This window comes from Phyllobates terribilis, unplaced genomic scaffold (genome assembly GCF_046119375.1).
Source record: "Phyllobates terribilis strain yellow unplaced genomic scaffold, ASM4611937v1 Scaffold_1__5_contigs__length_1240528914, whole genome shotgun sequence".
In the NCBI taxonomy this organism is placed as follows: Eukaryota; Metazoa; Chordata; class Amphibia; order Anura; family Dendrobatidae; genus Phyllobates; species Phyllobates terribilis.
Genome location: NW_027362761.1, coordinates 61,485,324 through 61,503,923, shown reverse-complemented (window position 1 = coordinate 61,503,923; position 18,600 = coordinate 61,485,324).

The window sequence follows — 18,600 nt, the reverse complement described above, 5'->3', positions numbered from 1 at the left end:
AGGCGCACTTGGTAACCCGCTGTTTATCATGGTTATGAGCCTGCTAAAGTGAGCGGTAACCTCCTGCTCACTGTAGCAGAAGTGGTAACCATGATAAACAACGGGTTACTAGGAGCGTGTGTGCCCCTAGTAACCCAATGTTTACCATAGTTACCAGCCTGCTCCTGCTGAAGCAGGCTCGCAACCAGGAGCAGGACATCGTGGAAAGATTCTTTCCACGATGTCGCTGCTCCCCTGATCGATGGAGAGCCTGCCTGTTTGACAGCTCACCAGCGACCACATAGTGACGCAGCAACGATCCCTGACAGGTCGTATCGTTGTCGGGATTGTTGCAGCGTCGCTAAGTGTGACTGGGCCTTAAGTGGACAGTTTGATTTCACAGAAGTTTGATTTACTTGGAGTTATATTTGGTTGTTTAAGTGTTTCCTTTATTTTTTTGAGCAATGTATATTGTTGGTTTGGACCCTACTTGAGCACCATTCTTGGAATGTCTTGATTTTCTTTATGCCTGGTACTTATCGACATTGGATGTATGAATACTTCATGGCGATCACCCAGGAGCTGTGCGAGCGCAATCCCTTATTTGATTGCAGCATTTAGAGAGCAGGCAGAAGGAGGAAGCTCCCTCTGCCCTTGGACTGCAGCCCCTCAATATTATCGCTGAGGCCCGATCGTTACTGGGGTGACCAGATGTCGTCATGGCGACATTCAGGTCACCAGAGCTAGCAAACTTGCAACACCATGCTCAGAGCATGAAGTAGCAGGTTTGTCTGTCAGTTTAGCGCTGACAGTTTGTATAGCATAGGAATGCTCCTGCATTCCTATGCTTAAGGCTATGTGCTCACGCTGAGGAAATGAAGCAGAAATTTTCTGCTTCATTTCTGCATGTTCTCTGCCGGATAAACGCATGCGGAATTCCGCACGCGTTTATCGTGCGTTTATCACGCGATTTCCACATGCGGAATTGCCTTGCGTCTTCTATTGCACTGCAATTCCGCTTGCGGAAACGCAAAATTAATGAACATGCTGCAGATTTTTCTCCGCAGCAAAGGCGCTGCGGAAAAATCCGCAGCATGGGCATTGAACCTGTGGAATCCCCTTGGGGACCATGGGGGGCGGATTACATAGCGTTTAACAAGCGTATACGCTGCAGAAATTCCGCAGCATATCAGCTTGAAATTCGCTACGTGGGCACATAGCCTAACAAGCAATCAGCCAGCAAAAAGTGAAAGTCCCATAGTAGGACAAAGTAAAAAAGTAAAGAAAAGTGGGAAAAAAGTGAAATATATATATATAAAGAACACATATTTGGTATTGCCATGACTGGAATGACCCGACTTATAAAACTGTCACACTATTTAACCCCATTAGTGAACACTGTAAAAAGTTAAAAATAAAAAACGAGGCAAAAAACAATGCTTTATCATACCACGGAACAAAAAGTGGAATAAAACACGATCAGAAAAACAAATGCAAATAAAATAATACCACTGAAAACAATATCTAGTCCTGCACAAGCCACCATACAGCTCCAACAGCGGAAAAATAAAAAAATGAAAGCTCTCAGAATAATGCGATGCAAAAATAATTGTTTTCTATAAAATAGTTTTTATTGTGTAAAAGCGGCAAAACATAAAAAACATAAAAAAATAAATAAATGTAGTATCGCTGTAATTGTACTGACGTGAAGAATAAAGCTGCCTTAGTAATTTTACCACACGCTGAACACATTAAAAAAACAAAAACTCCTGAATTGCTGGTTTTTGTTTATTCTGCCACCCAAAAATTGGAATAGAAAGCGATCAAAAAATATCAAAATATCATATGCCCGAAAATGGTACCAATAAAAATGTCAACTCGTCCCGCAAAAAACTAGCCCTGACATGACTCTTTAGGCCAAAATATGGAAAAATTCTAGCTCTCAAAATATGGCGATGAAAAAAATAGTTTTTGCAAAAAAAGAGCTTTTTTGAGTGTGTGACAGCTGCCAAACATAAAATCTTAATATAAATCTGGTATCTCTGTAATCGCGCCGACCCGAAGAATAAAGTCGTCCAATCACTTATACCGCACGTAAAAAAAATAAATAAAACCAATTCTTCACCTGCTGTTGATTTGTTCATTCTGCCTTCCAAAGATCTCAGTAAGACTCATCTCACATTTATCCTGCGCTCTACACTGAGCGCTTACACCAGGGTTTCCGTGTAAATATCTGAAATACGTTTCATACAGAACTCCCGGTGGAAGATTCCCTATAATGAGGCAGATGGAGGCACTGTCGATGTCTTCTGACCCATGAGCCGACTGTGTCCTTCTCTTTAGGCATGCATAAAAGTGCAATCGGCCACAGTTTTGTGCACCTCTGAAAAAAAGGACACCGCTGAATAGAGGCCAGACAGAGTCCAGAGTAACTCAGCTGACTCATTATAGTGAATGGATCCCTTGAAGGTTTCATCTGAATTCCGTAACTCAGAGATTTAAATGGAAACCCCAATATCAGTGCCCAGTGTAGAGCACAGGATAAATGGGAACATTTATGACTCGCCCCCTGGGCCGTGGGGCACTCGGAACCGGGCTTCAGTGCAATGTTGGAGGTAGTAGTGGCAACCCGATCACGTGGCTCAGGGTGGTCAGACCAAATGCTGTGGCAGTCTGTTTGTAGGATTTTGGATGTCCGACTACGCCACCCGTGGATTGCGGTCAGGGATGACCGCCGCTGCAAGGCAGACCGCTGAGTCTGATGTTGGTATGCAGCACAGGGATAGGATAACTCCCCAGGGGGAAGAGTGTAGCCTCAGTGTAATAGGATGATGGGGGTGATGGTGCAGGCCGCAATAATAAGGGTTCAGAGCCTGCTTCAAACAGTCCAGGGTCTTTATTGTAGTTAGTACTAATGACCCAACAGGAGTACAGGGTAGGAATGGGCCTGGGTGTCTGAGAGCATTCAGGCGAGCCCCACTGGTCAGGGTGAGCGAGTAGGCCTACCGTTCTCTCTCTGCCCTTGCTGATAATCCCCCTTTTCGTGGTGTGATAGCCCACGTCCCTGAGCTGGCCGTGTACTACGCCTGTATGGCTTGCGACTCGGGCCTTAGGTACCTGTTGCTTCTCCGTGCTGTACCGGTCCCTCTGTGTGGCGGTGCCTCCAGGCTTCTCGGGCCAAGGGACCTGAAATCCCTCGCGGGTTGGTTATCTGCTGCCGGGCTTGCAACCCTGACAGCCTCGGACCCCAGTGTCCGATTGTGTAGTTTTCTCTCAGCCAGGACCGGCTGTCATCGCCTCTGGCCCTGGCTTGCTGTTCCTCCTCTGCCTCCCGGACTCCTCAGCTGCTGCTGACCTGTCCCTTTCCTCTGGGAGCCCCTCTGGATGCTTCAGAAGTGGGTCCTGGTCTCTCTAACCCTGCCCTCAGTTCCAGCTTTTATAGGGGCAGCCTGCTCCCCCTACTGGCCTGGGACAGGAGGTGCTGCATGCTAATGGTCCCTGACCAGGGAACCTCCCTCCTGCTCTCAGACACAGCCTTTAATATTTGTGGTATCCAGGCCTGGGGTGACACATTCCCCCCTAGTAAATTTTAGTACTCCGGGACTAAACAAGAAACACAAATACAGGGTATAAATGCATGACCATAAACACAACAGGGAAGGAAATAACAAGCAACACCACATATTGAGTTCTTTAGGTCACAGTGTGGTCTGTGACCGGGTGTCCATATCACCAACAAAAGAAGAGGGTCACAGTATGATCCGTGACCGGGTGTCCATTTCTCCCAATAAGACTAAGTTTTCCACAGTGTGGGGACCTGTCCCTATAAACCCCAAGTTCCTGACCTTGGGCGTGGTGGCAAGGTAAAAGCTAACTACTTTGGACCACCAGGAGGCCACGCCGGACAGGTTTTTCTTCTGTGGTCATCTTCGAAAGAGGGCACCAGGTGCAACTATCTACATGGTAGTTCCGGTTATTCACCGTCCATAACCTGTCAGTCCATTGTATCTAGGAAAACTGGGAAAACAGTATTAATAACCAGGGTACACGCATAAAACATTAAATATATACACTGTGCATTTAGATCGTCCAGCGAGCTGGCATTTGACCCCTAGTGCTCCGGGTTGACCTCCGTAACCCACTGTCTGGTGGTGGTCTAACCTGGCTTTCCCCACTAGTATTTAGGGTTCAGCTACTAGCTGGGTTTACAGGCAGGGCAGGCAGCTGTCAGCGGGTTCTTTGGCTTACCGCAGGCATGGCAGGCTCACTGTCAGCAGAGGTTTGACTCTCCTGGGCTACTGGCATGGGTTCTTCTGCCTCTGGGGCTGCTTGTTCTTCTTGTTCTTCCTGCTTTCCTGTAGGCTCCTGCTGGGTAGGTTGAAGGAAGTGTAGGACGGGTACCACTATGGTGTCGTTTATCCGAGTCCAGGACCGGGGGAACTCTCCGAGAACAGTGCTGATCATTTCCTCCTTGTCCTCTGCGGGTTCAAGGTCATCTTGATCTTCTCCTGCACTCTGTAGTTGCTCGGGGCACCTTTTTAGGTGGTCTCTGGAGACGGTGCTAGTGGTTTCTCCTCCATCCTTGGTAATCACACATACCTTCGGGTTGTTGTGGTCGGACTGCAGTACTGTGTACGGGTCTCTCTCCCACTTGTCGTCCAGCTTCAGGACCTGCTCACCAAGTTCCAGGGGACCAGCAGGGGCGTGTTGGTTGAAGAGTCTCTCTTGCGTTTCTCTCGCTTGAGCCAGACTCCTCTCCACACTCTCCTGTACCTTCTTGTACTGTAGCCGCCGTTCCGTATCCCAGTCCGCGTCTGGGGAGGTGTCCTCGGGTGTCAGGACTCCCATCTCCAGGTCTATCGGCAGTTTACCTGGTCTTGCGCGCATCAGGTAAGCCGGGGTGCAATTTGTAGCATTCACCGGGATATGGTTGTACAAGTCAATCAGGTCTGGCAGCTTCTCCGGCGACAGGCTGCGTTCTTCCAGGGGCAATGTCTTGAGGAGATCAATGACGATATTGTTCATTTTCTCACACAGCCCGTTGGTTTGCGGGTGGTAAGGCGTTGTCCGAATCTTCCTACAGCCGTAGAGGTTGCAGAACTCCTGGAAGACTTCTGCCTCAAACGCTGGACCTTGATCTGTCAAGACCTGTTCCGGATACCCGTGTGGATGGCAGAAGGGTTGCTGGAAGGCTCTGGCCGCTGTTTGGGCTGTCAGGTCTTTAACAGGAACCACCACTAGGAACCGGGAGTAATGGTCCACAATCGTGAGGGCATAGATGTAGCCGGACCGGCTTGGAGCCAACTTCACATGGTCCAGAGCTACCAGCTCAAGAGGCTGCCTGGTGACGATGGGCCTCAAGGGTGTCTTCTGACTGGTACGGTCCTTCCTTCTGAGGTGGCATGGGCCGCAGTCCCTGCTCCACTTCTCTATGGCCCCTCTCATACCGACCCAGTAGAACCGCTCTCTCAGTAGGAACTCCAGTTTCTTCCACCCGAAGTGTCCCGCTCTGTCATGGTAGGCCTCCAGGACCATTGCTGCATCTCGTCTTGGGACCACTACCTGCCAGGTCAGCTCGTGCGTCCGGTGGTTGACAAGCCTTCTGCACAGCTTACCCTTGTAGAGGAATAGCCTGCTTTTCTCCTTCCATAACTGCTTGGCTTCCTCTGGAGCGTCCGGGCCAGGGCTAGCGTCTGCCTGGGTTAACAGGTCTTTCACCAGGCGAACTGCAGGGTCACTGTCTTGCGTTTCAGCCCAGCCGTAGTGGGGTAAGGGATTGAACATGACGGTGGTTAGGTCTTTATCTCTTACCCAGTGAGAATACTGAGTGGCCCCATACCGGTGGAACGCAGGGAGCTCTACTTCCTCCGGCTCTTCCGAGTCTTCTTCTCCTTCGGGTAGGTGAGGCATTCTTGATAGGGCGTCTGCGTTTGCATTGGTTCTGCCTGCCCGGTATTTGATTGTGAAGTCATAATTTGATAGCCGGGCCATCCATCGCTGTTTTAGGGCACCTAGTCTTGCATTGTCCAGGTGTGTCAGCGGGTTGTTGTCTGTGTACACAGTGAACTTTGCGGAGGCCAGGTAATGCTTAAACCGTTCTGTGACGGCCCACACCACTGCCAAGAATTCTAGCTTGAAAGAGCTGTAATTCTCCGGGTTTCTTTCAGTGGGCCTCAGCTTTCGGCTGGCGTACGCGATCACCCTTTCTTGGCCCTGTTGGTTCTGTGACAGTACGGCTCCCAGCCCCACATTACTGGCGTCTGTGTGGAGGATAAAAGGCTGGCCATAATCGGGGTAGGCCAGGATCTCATCCCCCGTGAGGGCCATCTTCAACTGGCGGAAGGACTCCTCTTCCGGCTTGTCCCACTTGAAGGGTGGCTTGTGACTTCTGGATTTGGACTGGCCTATCAGGAGGTCCTGCAGTGGAGCTGCCATCTTTGTGAACCCGGGGATGAACCTTCGGTAGTAGTGACTCGCCCCCTGGGCCGTGGGGCACTCGGAACCGGGCGATAAGGAGACGATGGGGGTAGTAGTGGCGACCCGGTCCCGTGGCTCAGGGTGATCAGACCAGTGGCAGTCTTTTAGATGTTTTAAGAGATGTCCGACTACGCCACCCGTGGATTGCGGTCATTAGGAACCGCCGCTGCAGGGCAGACCGCTGGGGCCGATGATGTGTGCAGCTGGGATGGTGTGACTCCCCACGGGAAGAGTGCAGCCCCAGGGCAGTGTAGTGGATGGTGGGAGTGATGGTGGTGAGAGTCCCAGTACCGGTAATGCCGGAGGAGCGAAAAAGCACACAGACAACGTACTGCAGCCCAGGGTCTTTACTCACGGTTAATATCCAAGTCACTTCTGCAGGGAATGACTGCCCGAGCCGTGCTGCGTCCACCAGGTGAGGGGCTCGGTCAACTCCCAGACAGCTCAGGAGTATGGCTCAAGACCCCCTTTTGTCCTTTCTCTTGCCTGCCTCACCAGTGACCCACTTTTGTCCAGCTACCGCGGACTTGTGCGGTTAAACGTGGGCCCCGTCCTCCGCTGTCCTATATGGTGCCTTCCTAGCAGGTTTGATGAGGTGTCGCACCAATAAATGATCACGACCGCCGGTCTTTGGCTGAGGGTTGTTTCTCCTCCACCAACTTAGGATCCGGTACCCTTAATCTGCCTGACCCTGCACCCTGGATTCTCGTGGGTTCTTAGGGTCCATTCCACCTGCTTGTTCCTGAGCCCTTCTGTTTCTTCCTCTCTTTCTTTGCTGTTCCTTTCTGTTTCTGTTCCTTTCTGTTCTTGTTCTTTTCTGTTCCTGGCCCTCTCCTCAGGCCTGCCTCATGGAGCTGGGCCCAGACTGAGCCACAGCTCCCTGTCAGCCCTCTCCGGCCGAACTCCTCTCTCTTCTCCTCCTGCTTGAACTGACCCAGAACTAAGATGGTGCCCACCTTTTATACCTCCCTCTAGAAACATGAGCCCAGGTGACCAGCAACCAATGGGCTCCTACCTAGGCTCAGGAACCAACCCCTATCTGCCCCTACAGCACTGGGTGTTGCACCCCCCTCCCCACTCCAGACAGGGACATAGTCGGTCGTGCCTGCACTTCTGTCTAGTGGGAGCACCGTTGAGCTGTCCCTCGGAAATGGGGTGTGTGTGCTGTATGCAGCTAACTGAGCCCTGGTCCATACTCCATCCTTACCCGGGAGTGGAATACCACACCTCTGGCAGAGGTGCAATACCCCTGTAGCGGCCGAGCCCTCGGGGCGCCACATTCCCCCCTGGTAAACCACAGCACGTCCTCGGGCTGGAAAAGAGCAAAAACAGTTAATTACAGGACATGCAAAACTTTTTCAATAACTTTTTTACATCAGAAACGGACGACATTGTTCAATTCCCTTTATGGGAAACACTTTTCTTTGTCATTGTTAATACTACCGGAACTCTTTTATCATATAAAACATCATATAAAACATTTGCATTATCACCTAGCAGCATATAAAACTTTCTCATGTAAAACATTTTCAAATACGGCATATTCTTGTATCCTGGCCGCGGTGCAACTTGCGACCAGCTGTTCTTTCTTCTGAAAGGTGCAACAGTCCAGTAAACTTGTCTTGAGGTAGACGTTGCGGTTTTTATATAAAACCAGCAGGTGGCACTTTAGGAAGCGCAACTATATACAAGGGATTGGCCGTTCCCAGTCCTCGGCCGGTAGAAAAAGGGGGAATGGCTGCTCACAGTCCTCAGCCTGTTAAAGGGAAGAGGGATGGCTGCTCTCAGTCCTCAGCCAGGTTACTTAGGGGATAGGGCAACAGTCACACAGTCCTTTATCAGTCCCAACGGGGACCACACTTTATTCTGGAAACAGTCCCAAACAGTTCCTTTGTACCCAGACGGGTAACTATTTACACTGGTACGCTACTGTTTACTGGTAGCGATACCCTCCAGCCGCTCCTTGCTCCTCATAATCTTCAGGCCCGTCCGGGCCCTCTTGGTACTCAGAGTCCGAGTAGTGCTGTTCCTCCTCCTCTACCACTCTGTGGACGTGGAGGGCGTACCATCCCTTCACGCCTTGGTGTCGGGTGTAAGACACCACATCCCCTGGAAATAGGTCCCGCCCTCGATGACCTTCCGGCAGGTGGCTCTCCAGATCCCTCCTCGTCACGAACACGTCGCTGATGGTTTCAGGGTCTCGGATGAAACCCCAGCCGCGCTCCATCTGGAACTTCACAACAATTCCGGTGACTCGGGGACTGCGGGCAGTTCGGGGATCTCGCCGGGCCTTCATTTTCTGCTCCGCGCTCCGGACCTGCAGCTTCTCTTGTTTCACACGCCGCTCTCGCTGCTCCCTCTCAAACATCTCCAGCTGTTGGCGGCAGGCCTCCCGCCGTTCGGCTGCGTCGGCCCGCGTTTCCTTTGTGAACCCCATTAGGTCCTCCGCAGTGGAGTCCCATTCGAACTGGGCGTCCTCCAACGGTAGCTGGGGGGTTTCCTGAGACGCCGGAGCAGGGATGAGGGGCTCAGATGGCACTCCAACCTCCGCGGGCGGGCTCCTCCGAAAGCAGAGGTTGACATACTCGGGGGGCCAGATGAAAGGAAGCCCATCCGGACTGGTATGTTGGGCGAAGAGATCTGCGCCCAGTGGTGGTACTGCAGAGGCAGGGGGCGCGAGCGGGTTGGCGACGCCCGGGGGCACGTGGCCTTGCGACCAGGCCCGCGCTGGTCGCTTCCTAGTTGCTCCCAGGGGTGGTACAGCAGGTGCAGGGGGTTCCGTCAGGGCAGCGGCGCCCGGGGGCACTAGGCCTTGCGGCCGGGCCTGCGGTGGTGGTTTACTGAGCACGCCCGGGGTCAGAGGGCACGCCGTGGGGCAGGGCTCACTGGCAGTGTCGACGGCCTGGGGGTCGGTTGATGGCGGTGGCGGCACGGTATCGACGGCGAGTCCAGGTGCGTTGGGCTCCGCAACAGGGTGCAGGGGCAGGTCGGCGGCCCCAGGGTTCGGGGTAGGGGCGTCTCCGTTACCTGCCTCTGCTGTCGCGGCTTCCTCCGCGGCGGCGTTGTCAGCCTCCGCTCTGTCTTCACTGCCCTCGGTGGCTGGTGTGCTCCTGGACGTCGACGGCGCCTCCTGCTGCAGGGTCACAGCCCGCCGAGCCACTTCTTCTTTCCACCCGGCTATCACGTCCTGCTGCGCCCGGACCATCCTCCGGTCCAGCTCCTCCAGCGCCACCCGCGCATACTCGGGGTCCTCCTTGGGGAGATGGGCTAGCAGCTCTGTGAGGCTGCATGGTTGTGTGGCTTGCAGCAGGCCCCTTGCCAAAGTGCTGGAGCTGGTTCCTTTCTCCATCTCCGGGTGCAGCCTGGCCAGACTGATCCAGACCACACCCTGCCCCGCAGTTTTCTTCTCTTTCCGACCCCATGGGGGGTGGTCCTGGGGCATTCTGCTGACAATCACTCGCAGGGGCAGCCCCCCCACGTTGACGGACATTTCTACCGCCGTGCTCATGGTTCATGGGGGCGGGCTTCCTCTTTGGCGCCATTCTGGGACCCGGCCCACGATGGGAGGCGGCCTCCTGTGGTCTTTTGGCGCGCACATTATGGCGCTCGTTCTTCTGGGGCGGGCGCCATCTTTAGTACAATGAAACAGTCTCTTTTCAGGCGCGCAGTACCCGTTGTTAGCGGGCACGAAATCCTGCCGACTACGCCAAAGCTGACTTGCCCCCTGGGCCGTGGGGCACTCGGAACCGGGCGATAGGGAGACGATGGGGGTAGTAGTGGCGACCCGGTCCCGTGGCTCAGGGTGGTCAGACCAGTGGCAGTCTTTTAGATGTTTTAAGAGATGTCCGACTACACCACCCGTGGATTGCGGTCATTAGGAACCGCCGCTGCAGGGCAGACCGCTGGGGCCGATGATGTGTGCAGCTGGGATGGTGTGACTCCCCACGGGAAGAATGCGGCCCCAGGGCAGTGTAGTGGATGGTGGGAGTGATGGTGGTGAGAGTCCCAGTACCGGTAATGCCGGAGGAGCGAAAAAGCACACAGACAACGTACTGCAGCCCAGGGTCTTTACTCACGGTTAATATCCAAGTCACTTCTGCAGGGAATGACTGCCCGAGCCGTGCTGCGTCCACCAGGTGAGGGGCTCGGTCAACTCCCAGACAGCTCAGGAGTATGGCTCAAGACCCGCTTTTGTCCTTTCTCTTGCCTGCCTCACCAGTGACCCACTTTTGTCCAGCTACCGCGGACTTGTGCGGTTAAACGTGGGCCCCGTCCTCCGCTGTCCTATATGGTGCCTTCCTAGCAGGTTTGATGAGGTGTCGCACCAATAAATGATCACGACCTCCGGTCTTTGGCTGAGGGTTGTTTCTCCTCCACCAACTTAGGATCCGGTACCCTTAATCTGCCTGACCCTGCACCCTGGATTCTCGTGGGTTCTTAGGGTCCCTTCCACCTTCTTGTTCCTGAGCCCTTCTGTTTCTTCCTCTCTTTCTTTGCTGTTCCTTTCTGTTTCTGTTCCTTTCTGTTCTTGTTCCTTTCTGTTCCTGGCCCTCTCCTCAGGCCTGCCTCATGGAGCTGGGCCCAGACTGAGCCACAGCTCCCTGTCAGCCCTCTCCGGCCGAACTCCTCTCTCTTCTCCTCCTGCTTGAACTGACCCAGAACTAAGATGGTGCCCACCTTTTATACCTCCCTCTAGAAACATGAGCCCAGGTGACCAGCAACCAATGGGCTCCTACCTACGCTCAGGAACCAACCCCTATCTGCCCCTACAGCACTGGGTGTTCCACCCCCCTCCCCACTCCAGACAGGGACATAGTCGGTCGTGCCTGCACTTCTGTCTAGTGGGAGCACCGTTGAGCTGTCCCTCGGAAATGGGGTGTGTGTGCTGTATGCAGCTAACTGAGCCCTGGTCCATACTCCATCCTTACCCGGGAGTGGAATACCACACCTCTGGCAGAGGTGCAATACCCCTGTAGCGGCCGAGCCCTCGGGGCGCCACAGTAGCCTACCACCCCGAGGAACTGCCTCACTTCTTTGATGTTAGAGGGGCTTGGCCAGCTCTTGATGGCCGTAACTTTGTCGGGGTCGGGGGCTACTCCCTCTGCACTCACCACGTGTCCTAGGTACTGGACCTTCGGTTTCAACAGGTGACACTTTGAGGGTTTCACCTTCAGGCCATAGTGTGCCAGGGATTCGAACACCTCGGCCAGGTGCTTTAGATGGTCCTCGTAAGTCTTCGAATAGATAATCACGTCGTCCAGGTAAAGTAGGACCGTCTCAAAGTTTGGGTGCCCTAGACAGCATTCCATCAGCCTCTGGAAGGTCCCGGGTGCGTTGCAGAGCCCGAATGGCATACAGTTGAATTCGCTCAATCCCATCGGGGTGGTGAAGGCGGTCTTCTCATTGTCAGCCTCTGCCAAGGAACCTGCCAGTACCCGCTAGTAAGATCCAAAGTAGAGAAGAAGTTAGCTGATTTTAGTGCAGCTAAAGACTCCTCTATCCTAGGTAACGGGTACGCATCTTTATGGGTGATACGATTGATTTGTCTATAGTCCACGCACATTCTCATGGTACCGTCTTTCTTTTTTACCAGAACCAAGGGGGCTGCCCAGGGGCTACAGCTATCTCTAATGATCCCAGCTTCTTTCATTTCTCTCAGCATGCCCTTTGCGTTCTGATAATGTGCAGGGGGTACAGGTCTGTGTCTCTCTTTTATTGGTGGGTGGCTCCCCGTGGGGATGTGGTGTTCTACTCCCTTTACTCGGCCGAAGTCTAGCGGGTGCTTACTAAAAATTGTCTCGTACTCCTAAACCACCCGGTAGACTCATTGTTTTTGGTGCAGGGGAGTGGAGTCAGCACCCACATGGAGTTTCTGGCACCAGTCCTCCTTGTGTTTCTGGGAGCCATTACCCTCCACCGGGGGAGATGGAGGCAAGGGTTCCACGACCCTGATAGCATTGTGTTCGACGGCAAACAATTTGGCTAGTGTAGCTTACCGAGGCAAGTGTACTTCCCATTCCCCGATGTTTAAGATCCGGACGGGCACCCTTCCATGGCGGACATCAACCACCCCCCTGGCTGTCAAAATGGTGGGCCTGCTGTCTGAGTACACGGGTTCTACCATGGCTTGGTAGTCTCTCCCTCTTAACCCAATTGCAGTCCGACACCAGATCATCATTTCACTTTTGGGAGGCATGGCAATGGGGAACGGGTCGCTCATCCTCACGCTACCGATCTCACCACCAGACAGTTCTACCTGTTGCCATCTCATCAGGGTTCTTATCTCTTTCTGGAGGACCCTCTGTTGGCTGGAGCTCGCATTCATCGCCACCTGCAGCAAAATCACAATTACTTCTGAAAGACAGTTTTCAATCACATTAGTACCCAAGGTTATTTTAGGGTGACTTTCACGACGGTCAATGTCCACAATGATCACTCCCTGTGCCGGCAGTTCAACCTTACCAATCTTGATGGTCATCTCTCTGAACCCCACCTGCGGCACGGGCTGGCCATTGCTGGCAATGATGCTCCAGTCACTGTCTGGATAACGGGTTATATCCGCGTCACTCCAGTACCGCTTGAAAAGTACGTAGGGGATGGTAGTCACTTGAGACCCGGTGTCCAGTAGTGCACTCATGGGGATACCGTCCAGCACTACGGGTAAGACCGGGCGTCCCCCCACGTACTTATCACGCCAATTAGATGGGCCTGATGATCTTATGCCTGGGGGTTGGCCCTCTGCCCCAGGTCGGACCCATTTAAAGTACAGTACCTGGCTATGTGTCCTGGCTGGCTGCAACGGCGGCAAATCGGCTGTCCATCCTCAGTGTAACGGTCGGCGGGCCTCCCTCTGAACGACGGGATCCTCCTCTGTCGATGCCACGGGACATCCTCCGGACTGGAAGCCAGCTTGATTGGTCTTGACGGTTCCACCTGCAACGACTGTACAGTCCTGGTCAATGCAGCCACACTCTTGGTTAGCTCTTGGACCTGATGGTGCAAGTTTGCAGGCTGGGATGGATTTAGGGCCTGTGCATCAGCCCCCACAAGGTAGGGCGCTGCCTCCTGGTGGTAAGTGATGGCAGGGCGCTGGGGAACTACAGCGCCACTTGGTGCGGGTTCTCGGAGCACCCGGATGGCCCTATCCTTGAACTGCGCAAAAGTCAAATCGGGGTTCTGTAGGGCCATGAGGCGCAGCTGGGTTCTGTGGGCGCTGGACAGCAGACCTTCTATGAACTGGTCAGTCAACAGTTTATCGGTGTCCTGCACGCTGCCAGGGTCAGCTTGTTTAATTGCTCCCAGAGCTTTTTGCAGGTTCAAGGCATAGTCTCTGACACTATCTTGGGCTTGCTGCTTACAGCCATAGAACCGCATTTTGATTTCTGCTGAGGTACGGGTATCAAAGGTACTCCGCAGCCGGGTCAGAATGTCCTTTACAGTCCTTTTCTCCTCATCTAACCATGATTTCACTTCCCGCTGGGCTGCACCGGTTAGCTGCCCCGTCAGAATGCTCACTTTCTGTTCTTCTGTGAGGGGATAAACTTTAAATAAACTGTGCAGTCTTTCCTTAAAGTAGGTTAAGGTATGGGATTCCCCTGAGTATTGGGGCAGCCAGGCTGCTCCAGGGATGTAGGGCATGGAGAACGGCATCACCGCTGCTGCAGCCACGCTGGTGGTAGAAGGTCCCTCCGCGTCCGTCATCTTCCTCACCCCTAGTTAACTGTGGCCTACCTTCCGACGATCCTCTTCTGTAGGCCGCGGCTCCGCTGGTGCTGCTCCGGGCAAGGACCTTGCGTCACGTCCTGGTGACGTCAGCATCGCTCTCCCTCCTTCCAGGACCTTGCGCAGCGTCGGTGCGTAGGGCGGGGCTTCAGGTCTCACGCGGTTTGGACGTCCACACCCCTCTTCTTCCCACGCGGCATCCTGAAGATGACGTCCGATGGCGGGAAAACGGCTGAAGATGGCGGGAGACGACAGAAGATGGCGGGAAATGGCTCCTAATGGTGGGAAACTTCCTTTTGAGGTACGTGTACAGTCTTTTTCAGGTGCGCAATACCCGTTTGTGGCGGGTTGGTCGCAATCCTGCCGACTACGCCAAAGCTGACTCGCCTCCTGGGCCGTGGGGCACTCGGAACCGGGCTTCAGTGCAATGTTGGGGGTAGTAGTGGCAACCCGATCCCGTGGCTCAGGGTGGTCAGACCAAATGCTGTGGCAGTCTGTTTGTAGGATTTTGGATGTCCGACTACGCCACCCGTGGATTGCGGTCAGGGATGACCGCTGCTGCAAGGCAGACCGCTGAGGCTGATGTTGGTATGCAGCACAGGGATAGGATAACTCCCCACGGGAAGAGTGTAGCCTCAGGGCAGTGTAATAGGATGCTGGGGGTGATGGTGCAGGCTGCAATAATAAGGGTTCAGAGTCTGCTTCAAACAGTCCAGGGTCTTTATTGTAGTTAGTACTAATGACCCAACAGGAGTACAGGGTAGGAATGGGCCTGGGTGTCTGAGAGCATTCGGGCGAGCCCCACTGGTCAGGGTGAGTGGGTAGGCCTACCGTTCTCTCTCTGCCCTTGCTGACTATCCCCCTTTTCGTGGTGTGATAGCCCACGTCTCTGAGCTGGCCGTGTACTACGCCTGTATGGCTTGCGACTCGGGCCTTAGGTACCTGTTGCTTCTCCGTGCTGTACCGGTCCCTCTGTGTGGCGGAGCCTCCAGGCTTCTCAGGCCAAGGGACCTGAAATCCCTCACGGGTTGGTTATCTGCAGCCGGGCTTGCAACCCTGACAGCCTCGGACCCCAGTGTCCGGTTGTGTAGTTCTCTCTCAGCCAGGACCGGCTCTCATCGCCTCTGTCCCTGGCTTGCTGTTCCTCCTCTGCCTCCTGGACTCCTCAGCTGCTGCGGACCTGTCCCTTTCCTCTGGGAACCCCTCTGGATGCTTCAGAAGTGGGTCCTGGTCTCTCTAACCCTGCCCTCAGTTCCAGCTTTTACAGGGGCAGCCTGCTCCCCCTACTGGCCTGGGACAGGAGGTGCTGCATGCTAATGGTCCCTGACCAGGGAACCTCCCTCCTGCTCTCAGACACAGCCTTTAATATTTGTGGCATCCATGCCTGGGGTGACACATTTACATAACATTTTGGATCACAATAAAAGCTTTGACTCAATCCACAAAAAAAACAAGTCCCCACTCAGGTTCATCATCTATTAACGGAAATATAGCGGACTTCCATGTTACTGGTAGCACAAAAATTCTGGAAAAGTGAAATGGCCCTTTCCCCCCCCAAAGAAATTTAGCAAATTCTGTGCTCCCAAATCCAAATTCCCCCTGTATTCTGAGCCTCACAGTGTGCCTAAACCAAAGTTAGCGTCCACATGTTTGGCATTTCTGTAGCGATGAGAGCCCGCCTAATTTACGGGTGCATGTCTCCAGAAGCATGAGCTGGGCATTATTTACTGGTCACTACAATGTACTGGTCATTACAACGGCAGTTTTCATTTTTCACTCAGCAACATCTACTGCTGCTTGTTTCTGGAAAACACCCATGTAGTTAAAAATCCTCACCACACCTGTAGATAAATTCCCAAAGCGGTATAATTTCCAAAGTGGGTCAGTTGAGGGGGGATACTGCTCTTCTAGTACTTAAGGTTAGAGATGAGTGAACCTTTTATTGTTCGGTTCATTTCAGCTCCGCAAACTTCCCGATGTTTGCCGAATAGTTCACAAAACAGTTCGTCGAACATACCGCATCCCATTGGATTCAATGGGAGGCAAAACCAAAAACATACACAACACCTTCAAAGCTGGCCAAAAGCTGCCAAAACAGCTCAAATTATGGGCAGACACCATGAAAAGTAGCATAAAAGTGCCGTAGGCCACAGTTTTGTGCACCCCTGAAAAAAATAAAAAATAAAAAGTAAACGGCAGAACAGAGACCAGATGGAGCCCAGAGTAACTCTGCTGCCTCATTATAGTGAATGAATTCCTCGGGGGTTTCATCTAATTCAGTCACTCGAAGATTTAGGTGGAAAACGCAATGTAAGTACTCAGCGTAGAGCGAAGGATATATGTGTAAATGAGATCCAAAATGTTAGGTAAAATGTTCTCACTAAAAGCTTCAACTCAATCCACAACAAAAGGCCCCACTCAGGTCCATCATCTGTTATCAGAAATATAGGGGGTTTCCACATCACTGGTGGCACAAAGGCTCTGGAAAAGAAAAATGGCTCCTCGCCCTCCAGAAGAAATTCAGCAAATTCTGTGCTTCCAAATCCAAATGCCACCCTCCCTTCTGAGCCTCAGTGTGCCTAAACCGCAGTTAGCGTCCATATGTTTGGCATTTCTGTAGCGATGAGAGCCCACCTAATTTTCGGGTGCATGTCTCCAGAAGCATGAGCTGGGCACTACAACATACTGGTCGCTACAACGTACTGGTCACTACAATGGCAGTTTGCATTTTTCAATCAGCAACATCCGCTGCTGCTTGTTTCTGGAAAACACCCATGGAGTCTAAATCGTCACTATACCTGTAGATAACTTTCCAAAGGGGTATAATTTCCAAAATGGGGTCACTTGAGGGGGAATTCTGCTCTTCTAGCTCTTAGGGGCTCAGTATATGGAGTCTGCAAACTATTCTAGAAAAATCTGTGTTCCAGGAGACAAATAGCGCTCTGTCCCTCAAGAGTCTCACCGTGTGGCTAAACAGAACTGAACAGCCACATATGGGGTATTTCTACATTCACCAGAAATTGTGGAACAAATTTTGGTGCCATTTTTACCCATTTCCCAGTGTGATAATGTAAAATCTGTGGCTAAAATAAAATTTTAGTGGTAAAAATGTAATTATTTTTTTCTTCACTGTCATATGATATAAAATTCTCTGACCAACCTGTGGTGTCAATAAGATAACTTCTTGAATGGTACAAGTGGTAACATTTTTATTTCCATTCATCTTTTTTATCGCGCTTCATTCCACTTTTTGTTCAGCGGTATCATGATAAAGCATCATTTTTTGCCTTGTTTTTTTATAAATTTTTTTACAGTATTCACTGAAGGGGTTAAATAGTGGGACAGGTTTATAGGGCAGGTCATTACGGACGTGGTGATACCAAATATGTGTACTTTTTTTTTTCATAAAAATATTTATTTATGGGTACAATCTAAATATTTTTTATTATGTTGCGATTTTTTAAAAAAAAACATTTTTACAATTTTTTTTTTCATCTTTTTTTTTTACTTTTTCATTTTGTCCCACTATGGGACTTTCATTTTTTGCAGTCTGATTGCTTCTATAGAATAGGAATACAGGAGCATTCCTATGCCATGCAAACTGCCAGCGTTGCACTGACAGGCAAATTTGTTAGATCATGCACTGTGCATGATCTAGGAACTTTGCTAGCTCTGGTGTCCGGATGTCGTCTTGACAACATTGGGTCACCATGGCAACGATTTGGCCCTGTGATGACGTTGCGGGGTCTCTGATTCAAGGGTAGAGGGGCTTTCTTCCTGTGCACCGGCAATCGCCATGACGTACACTACCGTTCAAAAGTTTGGGGTCACCCAGACAGTTTTGTGTTTTCCATGAAAACTCATACTTTTATTTATCAAATGAGTTGCAAAATGATTAGAAAATATAGTCCAGACATTGACAAGGTTAAAAATAATGATTTTTATTTGAAAGAATAATTTTCTCCTTCAAACTTTGCTTTCGTCAAAGAATCCTCCCTTTGCAACAATTCCAGCATTGCAGACCTTTGGCATTCTAGCTGTTAATTTGCTGAGGTAATCTTGAGAAATTTCACCCCATGCTTCCTGAAGCCCATCCCGCAAGTTGGATTGGCTTGATGGGCACTTTTTGCGTACCATACGGTCAAGCTGCTCCCACAACAGCTCAATAGGGTTGAGATCTGGTGACTGGGCTGGCCACTCCATTACAGAGAGAATACCAGCTGCCTGCTTCTTCCCTAAATAGTTCATGCATAATTTGGAGGTGTGCTTTGGGTCATTGTCCTGTTGTAGGATGAAATTGGCTCCAATCAAGCGCTGTCCACAGGGTATGGCATGGCGTTGCAAAATGGAGTGATAGACTTCCTTATTAAAAATTCCATTTACCTTGTACAAAACTCCCACTTTACCAGCACCAAAGCAACC